This window comes from Nyctibius grandis, chromosome 9, assembly GCF_013368605.1.
Source record: "Nyctibius grandis isolate bNycGra1 chromosome 9, bNycGra1.pri, whole genome shotgun sequence".
Taxonomy (NCBI): domain Eukaryota; kingdom Metazoa; phylum Chordata; class Aves; order Nyctibiiformes; family Nyctibiidae; genus Nyctibius; species Nyctibius grandis.
In genome coordinates this window covers 17,404,399-17,424,651 of record NC_090666.1, presented here as the reverse complement: position 1 = coordinate 17,424,651, position 20,253 = coordinate 17,404,399, and the positions used below count along the sequence as shown (strand labels likewise).

General features: G+C 37.6%; 1 protein-coding gene across 2 annotated transcripts in view; it reads left to right on the top strand.

Moving 5' to 3' along the window:
- B3GALT1 (beta-1,3-galactosyltransferase 1) overlaps nucleotides 1-20,253 on the top strand; it is a 124,053-nt gene that overhangs the window by 8,890 nt on the left and 94,910 nt on the right. Inside the window, exon 1 of one of the 2 annotated variants that reach the window (XM_068407828.1) lies at nucleotides 478-545. The exons of the other annotated variant lie outside the window; for it this stretch is intronic. The gene's annotated coding sequence lies outside the window, so the exon portion shown is untranslated. Of the gene's footprint in view, nucleotides 1-477; nucleotides 546-20,253 lie in introns of those variants that run through there. 2 annotated transcript variants of the gene reach the window in all.

Sequence of the window (20,253 nt, the reverse complement as noted above, 5' to 3'; positions counted from 1 at the left end):
AATGTATAGCAAGAAAGAGCTACAAGAACAGAAATGTCAACTTTGAAGTAAGTTTCTCTAATAGTAGAAAGCTTATATTCTATTTGCTTTAGGTTATACAAGCATGTTTCTTAACTCAGTCAATTCTAGGTGATAAACAAAGGGAAATTTCTTATGCTGCACTCACACTGGCCATAGCCAACTCAGGGCTCTGACTAAACTTACTAAGTGTCTGACCCAAAAAAGAGCAACATGAATAACCTTTCATTACAGTGTTCTTCCTTAAGAGATCAAGGTAGACTGTAAAATTTATGCTCTGCAATAAGCAAGGAGCAGCATATGCCTTTGTGAAGGAAGTGATTCAGTCACAATCTCCACTTTCCTGATCCTGGTAGCCTTGTTTGCTGCTTCTTACATCCTCATGGCCACCTGCACAGAAAGAGGAATGCAGTGGACGTGCAGAATCTGCTTCTGGTACCATGGCAGTGTGCCATGTAGGACAGGTACCCAAAAAAGGACCAGAGGGAACCTCTCCTCCCTGGTGACTGCCCCACCATAAATGAAAGGTACGTTACTTCTCTTTTACAGAGTGATGAACAATCAGTACTGCCACTAGATAAACTTAAGCAATTGCTACAGACTAGCTAGGCATGTTATATATATATAAAGAGACATTGTCACTACAACTTGGTGCATTAGAAGGGTACTTCTCATTACAAGTGGAAGTTTCACCTTGAAAAATCAGTTTCTCTTGCTCCTTTAGAATCAGTATATATATGAACTGAAGTTCAGACTTCGTATTCTGTCTAGCTGTTAACCACAGTAAGGTTGTGCATGTGGCACTGTGATGGGAAACGGGGATTATATTTCGTCCTCCATATTAAATTTGGACTTTTTCTCCTGGCTGCAATTACAGTATCTAATGTATGTGTTTGGGTTGCGGGGGGAATATTGGAAAACCTATGTTAGTGAGTCATCAAAGTTTTAAGTTATTGTTAAATGGTTCTATTGTTGGACAGGAGTCTTTTGATTAGGCTTCTTTAGAACTATTCTGATAGCACCTCCTGATAGTCTTACAATTGTGAATAGAAGTTACTTTTTTGTTGCCATCCTTTTCTCATAGAGTCTCAAATGTGGGATACAGAGCCATTTCAAAGACTTAGATTTTTCTGAATTATGATACATAGGAACACTTTCTTAATTAGTTCAGATATTTTGGGTACAAATGGTTTTTAACAGAGTAGCGTGCTGCAAAATCCACATTGGCAATTCAATTACTGTTTTCAAAATGTAATATTTTACAAAACACCTAGGGGAACTAGACATTTCCTCTAAGAAAACTCCTGGGGAATGGGAAAGCCAGTACATCTGGGCAGAACAGGGAATGTCAGAGCCTCATTAGCTGTCCTTTTTTGGGTGTAGATTCTACCTTCTCCGTGCCTTTCTAGTTCTCAAGTACTCAGCAGTTTTAGTGTGCTTTGCGTCATCAGATAATTAAAATATACATACCTTCAATATTATAAAACTCATCAGAACATGCATGCAAAAATTTAGAAGCTGAGACCCAGCTGTTTGCTGCTTTGAAGATTTGGGGGTTTTTTGTTTGGTTTTTTTGGTGTTTTTTTTTTGTTTGTTTGTTTGTTTGTTTTTTACTATGAGTAGAACCTGAAAGTATTGAGAACAGCAAAGCCAAGCAGAACATATGCTATAAGCAGAAAGGAGGAATAGGCCACGCAAATACTCTCTTGTTAGAATGAAACTGAAGTTGTCTGAGTATGTTTTCTAAACTCAGCCAAAACTTCTGCTGGAAAAGCTCTCACTAAAGCATTAGCTTTGCCATCTCTTCAGGGGATGTTCTGTATTCTAGTGTCTCTCTCCAGAAAACTACTTGTATTATGTTGGAGTGAAGTGGGAATAAATTCCTCCAACATGCTGTACTGCGCTCAGGAAGACTATATTTAATATCAGAGATGAAGATCATCTTTTACCTTTGCTCTAAAAACTATGGCTTTTTAGAGTTTTTGGATTTTCTGCTTATTTACTAATTGTGTGTTATGACTGTAGTGCTGGAGACTTTAATCTGATTAATAGAGGAAAAAAACTTAATGCTTTACTGCTGCTATGTTTACTCTTGCACTTTGTGACTTCATTCTTGAACTTCACAAGAAGCAGGATTGTTTTAGTCTGCACTGCCTTTGTTAAAAATTCTCTCTCTTCTACTCCTGCCTTACATGCATAAAAATAAACTCAAGGAAGAATTTGGCTACAATTTTCACCAGAAGGCTCATCATTATTTGCTGTAATTTCACAGCAGGAAAGACCACACAATTATACAAAGAAGTTTCCTACAGAGGTCTACATCAGAGCTTCTACAGTCACATCGTTTTGCTTATCAGGTGCATGGATTTCAGGCATTTGCCGTCTCTGACTTGTCCTTCTTACTTCTATAACTTATGTTTAATAAGCAGGCAAAACCTCCTCTGAGCCTTACTAACAGGAGGTAATTGTTCTATACTCTCTGCAGTTTCCTCTCCAGCACTATAACATACATCAGTTGCTAATGGTTAATTACTTTGTGCACATGCGGTTCAGTCTCCTGAGGAGCAAAATTAAATTTTGTGGGTTTAGCCTAGGAGAACACGAACTCAAAACACACACACACTTAAAAGTTTTTCTGAAGAGTAGTCAAAGCAGTTCCTTGGCACACAGGTCAGGGAGTTGCAGCCTGACTTTTACTTGACTTAGTTCTGGCCATGGATGCAATCAGTGAACACCATTTCTTTGTGCCTAACACTGACGAGTATGCCCTTTCCTCTTAATGAAAGACTGGTTTATTCACTCCTGCAGGAGGCTGTACGTATCACTATAACTGATTCAGTAATTCAAGAAATTACTCATTCTTTCTGACTTTTGCTTATATTTGCCTGAAACCAAGAGTCTTGGCAAGAGACAACTAACCAGGCCTTGGAGCACTGTCAGTGCTAGGAATGTAACACTTAAATTAATTCATCCTGGAAAGTTAAGGAGTGCATTATCATCGTTTGTCCAGACTTTATTGGATAGCTAGTATTTAAATGTGCACACTGAAGAGAACAATTGTGGCTTGCCCATTTTTACTAGAAATATTGCTGACCCCTATGTGCATTGTATAAATTATGCCCAGATATCTTGGAAAACATGATAAACAGAACTGTTTGGAAATATTCCAGTGAAAAGGTTTTCTCAGGAAGATCTGTTTTCATAAACCGGAAGTATTTTCCTGCAGCACTTGGGATTTTATGAATTTTCACTGAAAGGAAATCAGGTTCATAGGATCCCTTCTCTGGACAGGTTGTCCCAAGAGATCCAGAAATTTTTCAGCTTTTTTTAGTTCTGAGCAAATATGATGTTCTGAGAAAAATTGGGATCAATTCTTGCAAAATGGAAATCCTCTTTTAATAAGCTTTTTAAGGCATCTTATTTTCTCTTTTTATAGCTGATTCCCAAAGTAACTTAGAGAATGAGGTCTAAGAGGTACTTTAAATTTCAGAAACTGATGATGGCCATTTAAAGCCTTCATAATACTGCAGGCAACTGCAGTTATGTCAGCATACAACCAGAAAGGAAAAGAAAACCCCAAAAAAAACAACACACAAAGAAAAGAAGTCCCAGATGCTTTTTCAGATACAGAACTAGTACAACTTTCAGGAAATAATTTTTGCCAGAGTTTTTTGTCTGCTTTGGTAAGTTTACCTGATATGCCTATGTCAGTTACAAATTGTTCCTGCTAGAGAGTAAGCTTTATCTTATGATTTGCACAATTATCAGTAATGATAACACCCCAGCAGAATAAAATGGGCTTTTTTCTCATGCTAGATAAAGAGCTTAATTAGCATTAATTTAATTCTGAGAGGTACTCTCACTTCATCTCCCTTATTTCATAGAAGAGCTGCTGCTGAGATATTTTGCCATCTTTTTGCTTCCTATACAACAAATGCACCTTGACCTGCTCCTCCTCTCTTTTTCAGTACAAACAATTTGTATGAAGTATTTATATTGTTCTGGGGTTAAAAAAAAAACAAAAAAACCCTTATCTATAATTCATTTAGATTTGACTTTGATGAGGGCTCTTCCTCTTGAATTCACAAGGAGACAAGCTGGCCCAAAACTTATTTCCCTTATAAAAGAAGCAAGAAAAACAGCAACCTTCAAACCGGGGGGGAAAAAAAAAAATAAATCAAAGGACAATGTTTTTTTTTCAATTAAGAAGAAGAATATGTTTGAGGGAAATAAATAAGGTCTGAAATATTTTAAGGAATTTTTTAGCCAGCTGTAATAAAAGAGCTGACTTCTAATATTTTTCCGTTTCTTTGAAGCAAAGTTCTTTATCTTTTGCAATGCTAGGTTGCAAATACCAGGAGAAGAACTCTACAGTAATTTATCAGTGCCTGGAAACACGTGAGTTTGCCATGTGGTTCTTCTGTAGACAGTTCCAGTTCTGAGTTTCAGCTATGCAAAATTTCAGAGTGACCTACATCAATTTACGTTAGACTGCTATCTGACATTTCCCCTCAGCTAGTTTTAGTTAGGACTACGCATCCTAGACAAAGTATGTGTAAACTTTGGGCTACTGTCTGGCAGTTCAACAAGAAAGACAGAATTTCTCTTAAATATGCATTTCTCAGAATCACCACCTTTAAATTAGTCATTTAAGAATAAGGTTGGCTGCATTCAGTTCTTTCAGCCTGTAAATAACTGAGCTGAGCTTACTCCACTGACAGATGGGGACTCTGCACTGCAGTTCAACAGAGTAACACTTAGCTTTTTGTTGTACAATTCTATTTGCTCTGCCTGGCCTCCCACTTCCTTGGGGGCCTGAACACATTTGAACTGATACTATATAAAAAAAGCGCAGAACTAAGTGCTGTCAAACTGACTGGTTGTCTTCGATTACTTCCTCTCAGAAGCAAGAATTAGAAAAGAAGCCCTTTAACTTTAATACTAACTTTTTACTTTAAAAGAAGAATTTCTTCATGCTAAACCTTTCCTGCAAATACTGTCAGATAGACCTGTTTTTTTTCCTGTTTTTCTACCATGACTGCTTTAGAAAGGGCAGTATTCTGAAGTTCTCTGCAATTTATTTTAGCCATTCTTCATGACGAAGACATTTTGTAAACTCAGAGCTTGAATATAAAGGTAATGTGATAAATTATGCAGAACTCAATTGATGAAGAAATGGTTAAATGGGCAAAAAGATCTGGAAACAGAGTGAATTTGCACCAAATTCTAAACATTTCCACCGTCTATTGTTATTTTGATGCATTAGTATAAGCACCCTTTGTTTATCTTGTTTCTTTGAGAGGGAAGAAGACAGAGCATATATTGCTTGCATAACCTTCTCTTACTTTACATTTAAAATCAGAGTAAGTACTCTTAAATTGTTAAGACTTCATTTTCTAGAACATTTATAAAGATTTAAATTCCTAAGTCCTTCAAGTTATTGGTTATAAAAAACTTCATATATTCATACTGATGAATAAAATAGTCACAACTCCGGGCCCCAACTCTTGCAGACTTTGTAACCCTCTGAATCACAGCAAAGTAGCACCCATCTTAAATTTTCAGTGAAAGCAGAGGTTTTGTTTTGTTTAGAGAGTATAATTTCATTGGAAAATATTTCTGCTTAGACACAGTTCTGACTTTTTAGTATAAAAGTTGTAGCATTTGTGTTGGAAAATCATTCTTTGGTAAGAATGCTTCCTGACTGAAAAGACATAACCTCTTTAAAAGATGACAAATACAGTAACTGTTTTCCATTTGGCAATAAGTAAGCACATAAAGTACAAGACAAATGTGCTTTAACTGTTTCCCAACATTTTTTTTTCAAATGAGAAATAGTTACAAAGAGCTATGGGGAATTTTTTTCAACTTTCTTTCTAATTGATTTTTAGTGGCAAAAGCTGGTAGGCAACCTGTGTGATAAAAGACAGAATGCTTCCCCAGAAAACATCAAGGTGGAGCTGAATGCTTACAGTATATTTTGTGTGTGTGTATTACAGTCTCATTTACTCATTTTACATCTTCCAGTTGGAAAACCAGTTAAAAATATTTGGGAAAAAAACTAATGAAAAATATAATTTCAAAATAGATACCTTTGGAACACTAATACAGACTTTTGGTCGCTTTCTCATGTGGATCACCTCCTTACCAAAAACAACAAATATATAACCCTTGCCATTAAAAATCTTTTACGTTTCAAAAAGAAACCATCAGAAATGTAATGATGTCTATAAAACACTTCTCTACTGCTATTGTATTTTACTTGAAAGGTAATGAAAAAATCTAACATTTCAAGATACATCAGTGTATTTAATGTCCTACACTGCTCTTTTACTAAGACAGAAAAGCCTTCTTCAATGACTTGTTTAGTTGCATTTAACTAATAGCTGTATATGAAATTATTATATCAATAAATTATTCATTAAATTAAATCAAGTGGAATTACTGAAAGAAAGTTTTCAAATGAGGGCTAAATGCTGGGACTTCAGACAGAAATCAGTTCTCAGTTACCACCTGCATTACGGTGTTTGGGTGCTATATATATAGGTTTTTGCTGGTTTAAAAATAATAATCTTTAAAGCCACATGTTTAATGAATTCCTTATTGTGCTCCATTCTACTGTATACTTTACTTACAAGTTAAATTCTCTGTAAAGGAAATCCATAATTGTTTTCATGAGCTCTGCAATAAAATAGTTTGGGTTTTTTTGTATGAGCCAACAATTTTCAAGTGAGTAAGGCCTTTATAAAACATATTTTAACACTCCTGTAGATTAATAACATGTTAGCAGAAAAAGACATGTTGAGCTTAGCTCAATTATCCTTCCATCTCAATTATACTGTGATATTAAATCTTGTGACATTTAATAAGGCAGGCCATTTCACCCATGGCTGCCTCAAGTGCCGACAATTTATAAAACACTGTTCCTTAGTAAGAAACTATTCCAAAAGAACGTGGCTTTCTTACCTGCTGATATGTCTAATTGCCCCTGTAAACTAAGTAAGACGCAACAAAATATATAAAATTGTTCATCTTACAATTGCCTGATGCCTTTGACTACAGAACGAGGAATTAACCAGGCTGGCATAAATTCTTTTTTGCAATTGCAATACTGTTAACAGACTAAAATAAGAAAGAACCAGCGTACAAAATAATGAAATATTTGCATGTAGATATCTCTCATTTCTTTATAGTGTTTCACATTTGTGAATATGTATTAACAGGTTTAGATATCTTCATTTTTTTATTAAAATACTGCTGTTAAACAAAACTTTTAGTGACACCACTAAATAAGCCACTGAAGTAAAGCTAGTGATGTCTTCCTCAAGGTAGAACTGAGTGACAACCTTTAGGACCAGCTCAAGATTCTTTCCAGGACAACGAGCATACACACTCCTTATCACAGATTATAAGCAAAGCACTCTCAGCTAGCTGCTTATCTGGCTCCAAAACTGGAAGATGTATAGCTTGGTCTGTATTGGAAATAACTAGCCTTGCTGATAGGCAACTGGCTTCAGGATTTGAGCTAGAATCTCCATGCAGCACCAAGCAACAATATATGAATGCATCAGGTGGCTCTATAGATGTCTTGAGGATTTTTGCATCAAGTCCCACTGCGTGGTGGTGTAAAACAATGCTCAAACCATTTCAATTAACTTCTACCTCTAAAAGTTACAAGTATATTAACTTGGGTGTATTTAAGACCATCATTTTCATATTTTCAGATAACTATGGAGTCTCACACTTTAGTAAAAGGCTTGGCTTTCAAAAAGAGTCAGAGTTCTTGCAGCAATTTATTTTATTCCATTATGAAATAGAATTTTATGGTAACATGGCACATCTAGTCTATTGTTTAGGTAGGACAGATGTTTCAAATCAAATGTCCAAGTGTTGAAGAGCAGGCTGTTTGCTGCAGGTAAAACCTCTGTGAAAGTCACAAGGACTAAAGGATTGCATTCTGCCTGATTAAGACTGGGTATGCTAATTCAAGTTCATGCTTATGGTAGAAATGTGGTTTTTTTTTCTTCTATGTCTCTATTCTGTCCAGCAATAGCTATTTTGCAGTTTTTCTGTGATGTTACAACATAAAGTATAGGAAAATCGGTTAACAAAAAGCAAAATGAAAAGCTTAATCTTGTCAATCTTTTCAAAGGATAAGAAAAAAGCGGCCAAATTTTAACTACTCCGTACTATGAAAATCACACGCTTTTATGGATTTGTGGGTGTACAGAACAGCGTGTGCCTTCATGTATATTGGCAAAAGTTAATCCAGCTGCTCCAACTTCAGGGCATGCCACAAACTGCTGTGCAGGATAGATAAATGAATGAATCATTGAGCCATGATCTTCATCCTTCTTTGAAAATCATAGTTATTTTTGGTATCAAGTTATAAAAAAGGCTCCTTTTTTTGTAGAAAATGGCTGTGCAGGAATAAGCACTGTACAAAATCCTCTGAAAATATCCATTATAGAAAACACAGTGCTTTCACTGAAGATGCCCCTGGCCAGGACTTTATGCCAGTATCAGACTTCATGCACCTTTTCATGTAATATCTCTATAAAACATTCACGCCTGATACAGAAGAAGACAAAGTGTTTACATTGGTGGCAGGAGTAGATAAAAATGCTAGGAAACCACAACCAGCAAAAAACACTAACCAAATAAAAATTGAGGGGGGAAAAACAAAACAAAGATCTGCCTCTTCATTGTGGTAGTTCTAAGGACAAGAGAGAAGGAAGAGAAATATTCTAAAGCCCAAGCTCATTTTTCTCTTCATTTCCATTTCTTAGAGATAAATTTATGTTTATAGGAAGAGTCAGATTTTACTGCACATAAAGTACTGAAGCTAAATGCCACCAAAATTTCTTTGGCACAGCTCTAATTTCTTTAGAAACCAAATACGTAGCTAACACTTGTAAGCATTTTAATGACGGGGTGAATAGATTTGCAAACTTTCCCAGTGTAAAAACACCACAGGGACAGGGCTAGCTGTTGTCGTAGAGCAGTCAGCTGCTCGCTTGAAAGCTTGTTGCCTTTGCATTTGCTGGGTGAAAGGATGCTGGCTTTGAACACTTGCTCCCTACTTGCACAACCCTCCTCTGCTGACATTCTGGGCCCTCATGTCCTTTCAGCAAGGAGGAGCCTGAGTTAGCCGTGGTAGTGGCACACAGGTACTGTCCCTACCTCCCTCTCCTCTTGGGGTTGGTGACAGAAGCTGAAAGCCCTGCTTCCCAAAACCTTCTCACCATGCCTTGTGGTCCCTTCACACCACAAGGGCAGCCTGGGTGCTGAGAATAGAGTCTATAGGAATGGATTTCGTCATGGCATTTTGTCTTCTGCTACAGCAGAAAGTTGATTAAAGTTCATGGGCTCGTGCTAACAGCTATAGTAAACTAAGCCTGATTCATGCTAACTGCTGCTGGGTGAGATCCAGCCTGCTTGGGGGGAAGGAAGAAGAGGTTCTCAGAAACAGGGCAGGCTGCAGTCTCTGCACAGAGAAAGGGAGGGGGGGAGCCATACAGATCAGCCCCTTTTCAGTTGTCCTGACATGCACTGACCTCTCCTAGCCAGGTCCCAAAATCTTCGCTTCCCTTCCAAGCCTTCCCCTCTCTCCTCCCTGTCTGAGCCTTGCTCTGCCAGTGTTGCACAACTGACCTTTGCCATTCCAAGACAACAGCCTGTTTTCCTCCACTGCTGAAGGGCCTCAGGTTGGTTTTGGCTGTATTTCTTCTCCATGATTCTCTAACCATACGTGTACCTTAGAAAACTATTTTTAGAACTGCATCAGCTACAAATGAAGACCAAGTTTTTGTTTGTTTTTTTTTTTTCCTGTGCATTATTGCTCCTTCAGTAATTACACTAGTAGTCAAGAGATAATAAAGTCATGTAGACACCTCTGTACATCACCAGCCTCTCTCCTATTACATAGGAGAACTGGGCATAAGGATTAGCTGCTTCTTGTTCATGCATCTAGAGATGAAACAGAATCTCCATCCCAAAAAGGTATGGTTTTTATCATTTCAATTCAGAAAATAAGCAGAAATAGTTTGGAGCCTTGGCATAGTATATTTGAGTATCTGCCTGATAACAGCAACCTTTTTTGAGAAATAGCAAAGCTCACATCGAAATGATTCTAGAATCATTTGCAAAACTGGAAAAAGAAATCTGTCATTTTTCCCACTCTGCATGGAAACCAACGTAACAGATTGTTTAATTTGAAAGAGTGCATAAGCATAGTGTCGATGAACTGCTCCAACTATCAACATGACTAGGAGACACTAATAAAACTTTGATATGTATGTACCATCAACAACGCAATTTTTGAAGGGGATGATTATTACCTGTGAATAAAAAAGAAATTCAATCTCTATCATGGACCAACCTGCAAATGTAAAATTTATTGTAATTTGTGCTGGAGCTAAAGAATGGTACCTTTGAGGTAGGTGCCGTAAAAATTCAGAAAACCCCCATAGTTCTGGCATGCACAGTGTAAAATAAAATTACAGGTCTTGATAAGAAAATAATTGTAATTACTTGGAGTAGCCTTGCATTACTCTTCTGCTCACTAAAACCTAATTATTGATAAATAATTTGAAGTAAGTCCATTTTCTCCTCATTGTAGCTGAATTACATTAATGGACATTATGGCTCTGATTTTGCTTCTTACAAAGTCTATGGCAGCTTGTCAGCTTTCATTTAAATTCAAATCCCTAGAAAACTTTCCTCCTGATATCTAGTACAGCGCCTTTTAATATATCCCTATTATTATCAAACTAATAACATGAGATAAGGCATCCTCAGAGATTCAAAACACTACCCTTTGCTATAAATTAACGTACTCTGCTGGGACTTCCCCTTATCAAACATTGAGTTGTGAGTGACATAATTGTTACAAGTGAGGCAAAGTTTGTAGGCAGAAAGAATGTATTTTATTGGACCAACTGACATAGCTGGAAAAAAAAAATAAACAAACCTTCCCAAAAGCACAGCTGTTTTACCCAGCCATATCAGCTGGTTTTAGCAAAATACACTCTCTCTTCCTACAACCTCGCCTTCTTGGATTGTCACAGATAAAACGTGACCACTAGAAACATTTTCAAGTAGCGATGATGTCATGGTAACATGCATAAATATTAATTTTTGCCTGTATTGAGGCAACATACATCTGCTGGGAGGGTTAAGAGAGAGTATTCTGCAAGAAAAACAGTTCCTGCAAATACTAGTCCCCTGCTCAAGTTCCCTTGCAAAATTTTACAACTTTATATTTAAAAATTTTCATTAACGTTATCTGTCTTCTTTAACACAAAGAAAATAAGATTTTATTCACCCCATAGGAAAACTGGGAAATAAGGTATGCTAAGTGCTGTCAAATGCATACAGAAAACAAACTCACTTTGAACTCAATTCAACTATTCTAATCCTAGATGATGAACACAATATGAGACTTCCCTGTGTGAAGGTGATGTGAAGAATACAAGGAAATGGACTTTAAATGGCTAGACTAGTATGTAGCAACTGGGATAATAGAAAGGGTACACATTTCGAGCCTTTATTTTAATTGGTAACTTTATTTCCTAGATAGTATAATAGACTGTATTGCAGTACAACTTTCCATAGCCCTTTCCTATAGGTTTAGTCTCCCTTCTTACAGCAGTAGAACTTGCCATAAGTTTACTTTTTCTGTAAACATTGATAAGTGTTTTGTTTTTCACTAATGAAGGAAGGTGCAAGTGATTCCTTTTCAATACCCTTCAGCTGTGCAAACAAGCAGTTATTTGTCATGTGCAGGAGGGCCCGTTAGTGTGGAACAGGCAGGCAGCTGCGTCTGGAGTCACGCTGACTTTATCCTTTGAAAACACATTCCTTAAAGCTTCAAATGAAGAAACAGTGATAATAATTATCAAATAGTTCAAGATAATGCTAAACAGAGTTCCGAGGCTATGACAATGAAGAAATAATTCACTATAAACATACATCCCTGATCCTAATGCCTGAAGCTGGAAAATATTTATGACAAAGTACAGCTAAGGTCTGATTCCACTGCCATTAAAATTGATGGGAATTTTACCCCTAGCTTCTGTGGTAGCTGTTCATAAAAATGTATTTACTGGGGAAGGCAGAAGTAATTCATATGTATGACTGCATGAATGCTTATACATATGCATACAGATATTATAGCTCAGTACATTCTTTCTTTCAAAGTCAAGGTACTTGAAAAAACAACCAGCTCTGTCCTTTGTCTAATTTTATGTTTTTACATTCTTATATTTTAGTATCACGACTTCATGTTTCCCATAAGCTTTCTTTTATGTCTAAAAACAGACCAGTAATATCATCTTCAAGCTCTTCTCTTTCTGCTATGAGTTAAATTTATATATATACATTATGGCCAAGTTTCTGTTAAAAAACCCCTTATCTTTGAAACAGGATTTGAATTTCCTTACTCTATTTAAATGGCAGAAGTAATTACAAAGCAGGACTTTCTCTCATGCAATTTCTTTGGCTTTTTAAAACCAAGAATTAGAAGTTTGATAGCAAATTCAAAACCATATTACATGGTTTATCTGAAAATGCAGTCAGATTCAATTAAACACAATTAACCTCAAAAACTGCCACCACTTCTGAGGGGGAATCATATCCCTCCCAGCAGTCAAACCTTCATGCGATGAGAGAGTCTCTCAACAGCCATGTACGTCCCTCAGCCCAGAGGGACTGACTCAGCTGAGTTCCTGAATACCCGCATTGTCCAGTTAACATCACTGCAGGTAATTTGTGCAAATGAAGCACGAGGACTCTTCATCTTTACAAGAGTTTCTTGTGCTTAATGGGTAGAGGAATCGAAGGAGCAGTAAATAAGTTGTGTGGGACTGATTAGCTGTATCTGGGAAGAAGGGAGGCAAGAGATGCAAACTACTTCAGTATGAAAATAGTAATCATAGAGCAGTTCTGTACCTTAGAAAAGGATTAATTTTTTGTCTTTACAAAGATAGAATTAACAAATCCAACTCCTAAAAATCTAACAACTCAGTCAGCTGGAAGATCTTGATAGAATTTGACCAGAACTAAATCAATAAGGCTTTACAGAAATGTAGCAATACACCTATAGAAGCTACTTTGTAGATCATAAATAAGTCAGTAGTTAATGACATCTTGGCCTCTTTCTGTGCTCCAGCAGTGTAAGTAAGACCTTGTACTGACTAAAAATAGCTATCTTAGGATTCGTTTGCACTCAGGGTCCTCCAGAGGAAAGACTGAACAGGTTGGCCCTGCAGAAGATCTCAAGAATAAACCTTTTTCAGGATGCAACTGTAGTGGTATCTTGGCTTTTCTAACTGGACAGTTAGGAGTTGGGAGCTGGAGAAATAATTTGTCTCTATAGATCATCTCCACTTGCTCATTTCCTGGAATCCTGTATTAAGCACAAGATGTGTGACTTTTTACATGTCATTCTAAATCAGCCTGCAGCAGGTACACATTTATGTGAAGTTATATTCCAAACATTCAATTTAACAGAGCCACATGGTCACAGAAAACCCATTCTGTCACTTATGGCTGTCTATCCATTGAATAATGGGCCTAACCTACCTCTCTGAGTGCCGTGCTGAATTTTCCAGCTTTTATTCTAAAACACATTTCTTCAGACTCATAAAAAAAAAAACTTGTTCTTCTGTAAAATCTCTTTTCTTTTATCTGAAAACCAATTAAAATATCTAGAAGTGTATGTAGTGAACGGAATGAGGAGAAATATGAGGAAAAACTTTACAGTGAGGGTAACTGAACACTGGAACAGGCTGCCCAGAGAGGTTATGGAGTCTCCTTCTCTGGAGACATTCAAAACCCGCCTGGACGCGTTCCTGTGTGATACGATCTAGGTAATCCTGCTCCGGCAGGGGGATTGGACTAGATGATCTTTCGAGGTCCCTTCCAATCCCTAACATTCTGTGATCCTGTGAAATGGATTTTGGCTATTCATACGCTGTCTGAGGGGGAGGAGATGGAGTTAAGAAGCCTTAAGCCATCCAAAAACATGAAGAACCCTGCTTGTGAGCTGAAAGATGGAAAATTAAAAATTTTAGAGTACCATTTTACAGACAAAAAGATTTTAAGTGCCTGAAAGGAGATGATCTTTTAACACAAAGTAACTTCCTCAATGATAGCTGTAGTGTCAGTTCCATGACTATAATTAATCAGTAGCACAACAGATGCTGTTAGGCCAAGTAGAAAGGATTTGTGAAAAGATGTAACACATTCAAAACACCAACTTCACTAACCTCCAGTTTAATAATAAGCTCTAATAAGATTTAATGCTAGTGCTCTTACAACAAACAGATTTCACCAGGGAGCCGAGGCTGAAACACATTATTAAGACGGGGAAAGAATATTTACATTCAGAAAGGAAAACATGGGATATATCTGATGGAGTAGTTGATAAAAAATGTCAAAAAATCACATCAAGGTGAAGAGGAAAATTTTGAAAGATCTGTACAGACAAACTATCAAAACACTGACATGTTGCATATTCAGTGATCCTCAGTAAAGGTGGATAAGAAGTTCCAGACAAATGAGAAACTTCATTCTAGTCTCACTGACCACATCTGAAATGCAACCTAAAAATCATCACATTGCTTCTGCAAGGAAAACAGAACTAGATATGTCAGCTTCATGACTGTCAACCCCCCTGCCCAAAACCCCCTTCCCTGAACAAACACCTGTATGTCTTTGAACTGGGCAACTCATTAGTTAGTCAGCCAAACTGTAAGAAAAACATGTTCAGTTCTCTCTACTACCTTAATTTGACCTCACCTCTTTCCCTCCCAGACATCACCTTAGCTACTGTGCTACTAGCTATTTTAAAGCAGTGTCTCTCTTTTTTGTCTGTTAATACTCATTTCACTTTGAAGGGGTAATTAAATGCTCACTCCATATTCCAGGTCCCAGCTCTGACCATCATTCTCTGTCTCTTGCCCTCTGTGGCTGTGCAAGTATTTCAAACAAAGTAAAATGCTAAAAGAGGGGTTGAAATGATCTCTCCTGCTCCCTCCCTTCCAAAATCTTATTGCAAGTATTTTTAAAATGCAGTCTTGTCATGTTTACAATTTTCTCATAAATACCAGTCTTGTATCAAATTTTTGATTTTCTATTTTGTTGGGAATAAAAGCATTTAATCTAAACCAAGTTGTTCTCTCCTTCAGACCTCCACTTACAGCTGTGAAAAATTAATTTTTCACATGGCTTTAGTTTTCAGATATTCCACTGAGTGTTGTTTTTACCTCACAACAAAAAAGGGTGTATCCATTTGTCCTCTGCATTTCAATACACTGAATGATGCATAAGCTTATCGGATAAAGAACCCAATCCATTCTTTGTTTTATATCACTTTCTTCAGAGATGATCTTTCAACAAAGCCATTACCAGACCATGCTATATCCAAGTGTTCTGTGGCGAACACAAAACTCTCTATCTTGCACTGAGACTAAGACTTAGGCACATCTTCACATACAGTAAACATTAGCATTTCCATTCCTCCCTTCAAAGGGTGTCAGGAATCACATTGTCACAAAATCACACTTTCCATTATCCCTTTGAAAAGTACGAAAAATGATCAAATAGAAAAGTACGCTGTGAGGTAGCTGAGACTGCTAATGTAAAAAGTGACTTGTACTAGAATGACATAGAAAATGTTCATAACTGGCATTTGAGGAAGGGCAATGACACTACTACTTCTATCACAGACTAATTTGCACTGTGAAGTGAAATTATATAGCAATATGGTAACCCATGACCCCTAACAAGATCTTAAACAGATGTGTCACAGCTGGTCACTACCTTAAGCTAATAGGTACATAGTACACCAAGTACCAAATTAGACTGAATGCTGTGTGGAATGCAGGTGTGTTTATATAGCATTCTGCTGTTGCAGAAAGATGCAAGTAATTGTAGCTGCCTCAGAGATCAGAAGCAGTAGAGTTGTATCAGTGTGGCCGTGCATCCAAGACACTAAGAAACTTCCTCTTCCCTTTTCTCCCTCCTGCTTAGGCCCATCTGACCTGAGATACAGTCATGATCTGAGCATGTGAGGGTAATACACAGAATGAGATGTCTGGGTGTCCCACAGGCAGCCTTGGGCTCACTCTGCCTGTGCTCTGAGCTAGCTGGATGTAAGTCTACCTTGCTTAGGCGTTGCTTTGCTCTATTAGCTTGAGCACAGGCCCTTCAGATTAGCATTGACTAGCTCCACTCCTCTCGTGATCCAGGAATGTTGATTTCAAGAGACTGAAAAGTCATTTGAGTACATGGAAATCTTTTTTTGTCCTGTATTGAGGGACACTTTGAAGGTCGTGGCTGTTCCATGAGCCAGCCTTTTTTGAGCAAATAAAAGATTAACACGGTAAATCAGCCATCCTCACATGAGGCTTAGTCCAAGCTACACTGCAACAGGAAGTTCCTGCTGACAGGAAGACATTTTAACAGTATTTAAAGGTGTAGTATATAAATTCTACATTTAGATTCTAAAATGCTGCACGATAAACAAAATCTAAAACATTTTATATAAATATGCTTTTACGATAATACCTAGGGTTCTAAAATTGTACACATGGCAAAGAAAAAACCTATTATCCAGCAACTTTTTTCAAGTGTTTTTTAAGTAAATATTAGCTACATACATGACAAATACAGCTTTATCACCAAAATGTTACATTTCTGTGTTGATATTAATTACTACTAAAAGTTGTTCATATACTCTGGTGTTGAGTAACAAAGACTTTAAAAAAATTTAAAAGACACACAATAACTCTCAGTCTAATTAAAAGGAAAAAGAACAAGGCAAAGAAGAACCAATATTGGAGGGGAACAGAGGAAGAACTCGCAGAAGAATAATTTCAGGATAGATATAAAAGAAAGAAAAAGAGGCACGGGAGATAAGTATGTGTAGTTAGTAGACAGGAAAATTAATTCTGACAAGATATAAGGAGAAGCATTAATGAAGACATCATTTGTCTAGTTTGGAAAAAAGGAGGCTGAGGGGTGACCTCATCGCTCTCTACAGCTTCCTCAGGAGGGGAAATGGAGAGGGAGGTGCTGAGCTCTTCTCCCTGGTATCCAGTGATAGGACACGTGGGAATGGTTCAAGACTGCACCAGGGGAGGTTTAGACTGGACATTAGGAAGCACTTCTTTACCTAGAGGGTGGTCAAATACTGGAACAGGCTTCCTAGAGAGGTGGTCGATGCCCCAAGCCTGTAGGTGTTTAAGAGGCATTTGGACAATGCCCTTAATAACATGCTTTAACTTTTGGTCAGCCCTGAATTGGTCAGGCAGTTGGGCTAGATGATTGCTGTCGGTCCCTTCCAACTGAAATATTCTATTCTATTCTAAAATGAAAGAAAATAGAAAAATCGAGGAAGCAGGAAGGAGAGAGGACTGACAAGCAGTGAGAAGGGCAGGAGAAGAAAACTAAGGCAAATACAACTGTATAAGACATGTATGACACGGTGAGGGGAGGGAGTTAGAAAGAGCTTGGTCTTCAAGAAGTCAGAGAGGACGCAAGAACAATAAGAAAAGGAAGTTTCAGTAATAGGAAAAAAAAAAATAAACATGGAAACTGCCGTGTCATGACAGGTCAAAAGAAAGGACAGGACAGCCTGCAGCAGACCTGGAAATAAGAACTGGCAGTGAAACATGAGGAAGGGAAAATGAATTTTGCTTTGCAATGTGCTGGTTTTGTGATGATGGTAGGACATAGAGAAAAAACGTGCAGGGAAAATAGCTCAATACTGAACCTGACTGAGGGATGAATGATGAAGGGTTGGGGAGCTGGACATCATCACTCTTCATTGCAACACTGAATTAAGATGCAGTCTCATGTGGGATAAGGCAGTTTTTTCTAAAGCTGAGTTAGACATGATGTGTTGCCAGGGTTGTGTGGATGCTTTGGACTGTACGCCACACAGATATAACCTCACACACCCCATGCAATCAGTATCTTTCATTTACTAAAGCAACTGTTCTTGTAATCCTAGTCACCTTTGATAGTCCGCCCTCTCAAATCTCATTTCTCAGTCAATCTGTGTCCTTCAACAAGTCATCTCTTGTTCTGCTACCATAGCTGTGATTCACAGAAAAACTGGATTACACTATAGGTAGCCATGTCTGTTTGGAGATACTGCATTTTAAGGGATAGTCTGAGTTTAACATTAGGTTAAACTCAGGAACACACTAATTTAATATGAAGTAGAAGGCAGAAAAGGTAGCAAATAAGCTTCACATTCAAACTAGAGTTTGCTTGCTAACAGGTGCAGAGAGGGTTCCCCATTACCATGTGAATTTCAAGAATCAGATTTCTTACAGTTTGCTCCTCCCCAGGATAAACAGACCTACCTCTCTATTTGCTGATTAGGACACTGCCAGCATAATCTCATGGAGATGAACTTGGTAAGCTACAGCTGCTTAGATAGACGAGATCCCTCCCGGCTAGGAAGACCAAGATGCCCTAAGTCAAAAGACTCACACATCTCCTTTTCCCTGGTTCTTATACAGGGTTTTCATTTATCTGTGGTTGAACAGGAAAAATTACATTTTCTGTTTGCTGGCATTGCACGCGGGCTTCTCTACCTCCGTATGCCACACTCATGCTTGTACCCTAGGCAAAGTCAGCTCCTTGAAACCCTAGCTAAATATGGGGGTGAGGTATTCAGGCACATAGAAGAGCTTATGCCATGCTCAGCTTCCCAGTGGTCTGTAACCTCCACCCATTGTCAGGCTGGGGATGGGGCCAAATAAGATCAGAGAGTGCCTAACAGCAGATTTGTACAGGCTGCTGGTATTCACTGCTTTTTTCTGCCATGCAGTGTAGCTACAGCATTCATCCAAGGAATGAGAATGAACAGCCTTTCTAAAAGTGCCCTAAAAACCTCAGATATTAGTGCAACATTCATCGAGGGAAAGAATTCAAATTTTGGGTCCCTAGTGACACATGAGGCAGAGATAATATCAGCTAGGAAAAAAAGGAGCAAGAGCAAAGATGTTCTTAATGATACAGAAAATCCTAATTAAAAATGTCTCAGCTAGCATTGAAATGTATTTGCCACTGATATTATGACATGCATACTGGATTTAATGTGTAATCAATGCTAATCCATTCCAGGCCTTGCAATATCAGCAACATTTAAGGCAGATCACAACTGGAATTACACAAATAATGAGGACAGCTCAGAAAGAGAGTTTAGGAAGGTCCTCTAAATACCGATTCAAGACAACAGTGAGATTACAAGAAATTTTGTAACCTAAAGAAAACTGTCAGTCTCACTTCTTTTCTGTCTTGTTCTCCTTCCGGTCTAATTGGGATCTCTGTAGCTGGGTGCAGTATCTGTTCCCTTTAACAAAATGTCAATATTGGGGAAATATGTGTCAACACAACTGTTCTGCCTACAGTCCAGACCAGGACTTGTGTGACTGTAGAAGCCTAATTCAATTGTTCTACTGGAAAGGAGAACATATATATTTTTAAATTATTTTTTGACCTTTCTTTGTCCTGTTGCTCATTTGTTCTTTATAAACAGATATACACAAACACTTTTTAAGATCTCTTAGGCTGAATACATTGTTTAATATGATAATTTGCTTATAATTTAATCTATGCTTTTCTTCTGAAAAACCAAACCAGAAGCACCTACAATCATTTATAATAATCCAGCTTGAAATGACCTGCAGTTACTCAAGTGGCTTTATTTTAAAAATTAAATCTCAGTAGTTTTCTTAAGGATCATGGGGCCCAGCTGAGCAACCAGTTAATGATTTTTCATAGTTTTAAAGGGTTTAGTGTCTGCTGGACCAAAACCTGTTTTCCAAAGAACACAAAGCCTGACTGGAAAATAAATCTCAAGTTGCAATCATAAAAATTATAATTTCTCCCTTTTCTAAAAAAGCTTGCCAAGACAGTCCAATGAATTTCAGAAATATATAGGGACACTGCTGTTAAATTACACAAAAACCTGAATGTACAAACTCCTCCATCATCTTCTTCCAAAGTATTCTAAAATCCAAGTCAAGTGTATTTTAATGTTGCACTGGTACAGGCTTGCTTGCTTGCTTGCTTCTCTAAAAGGCCAGCAAAATGCCACTGAAGTTAAAATGATGAGTTAACCTTTTGAGAAGTACTCACAGCACCACAATTATTCTGACCTTTGACTGTACAATCCTTTAACTTTTCTAGCTATTCATTTAATGCCCATTTGTA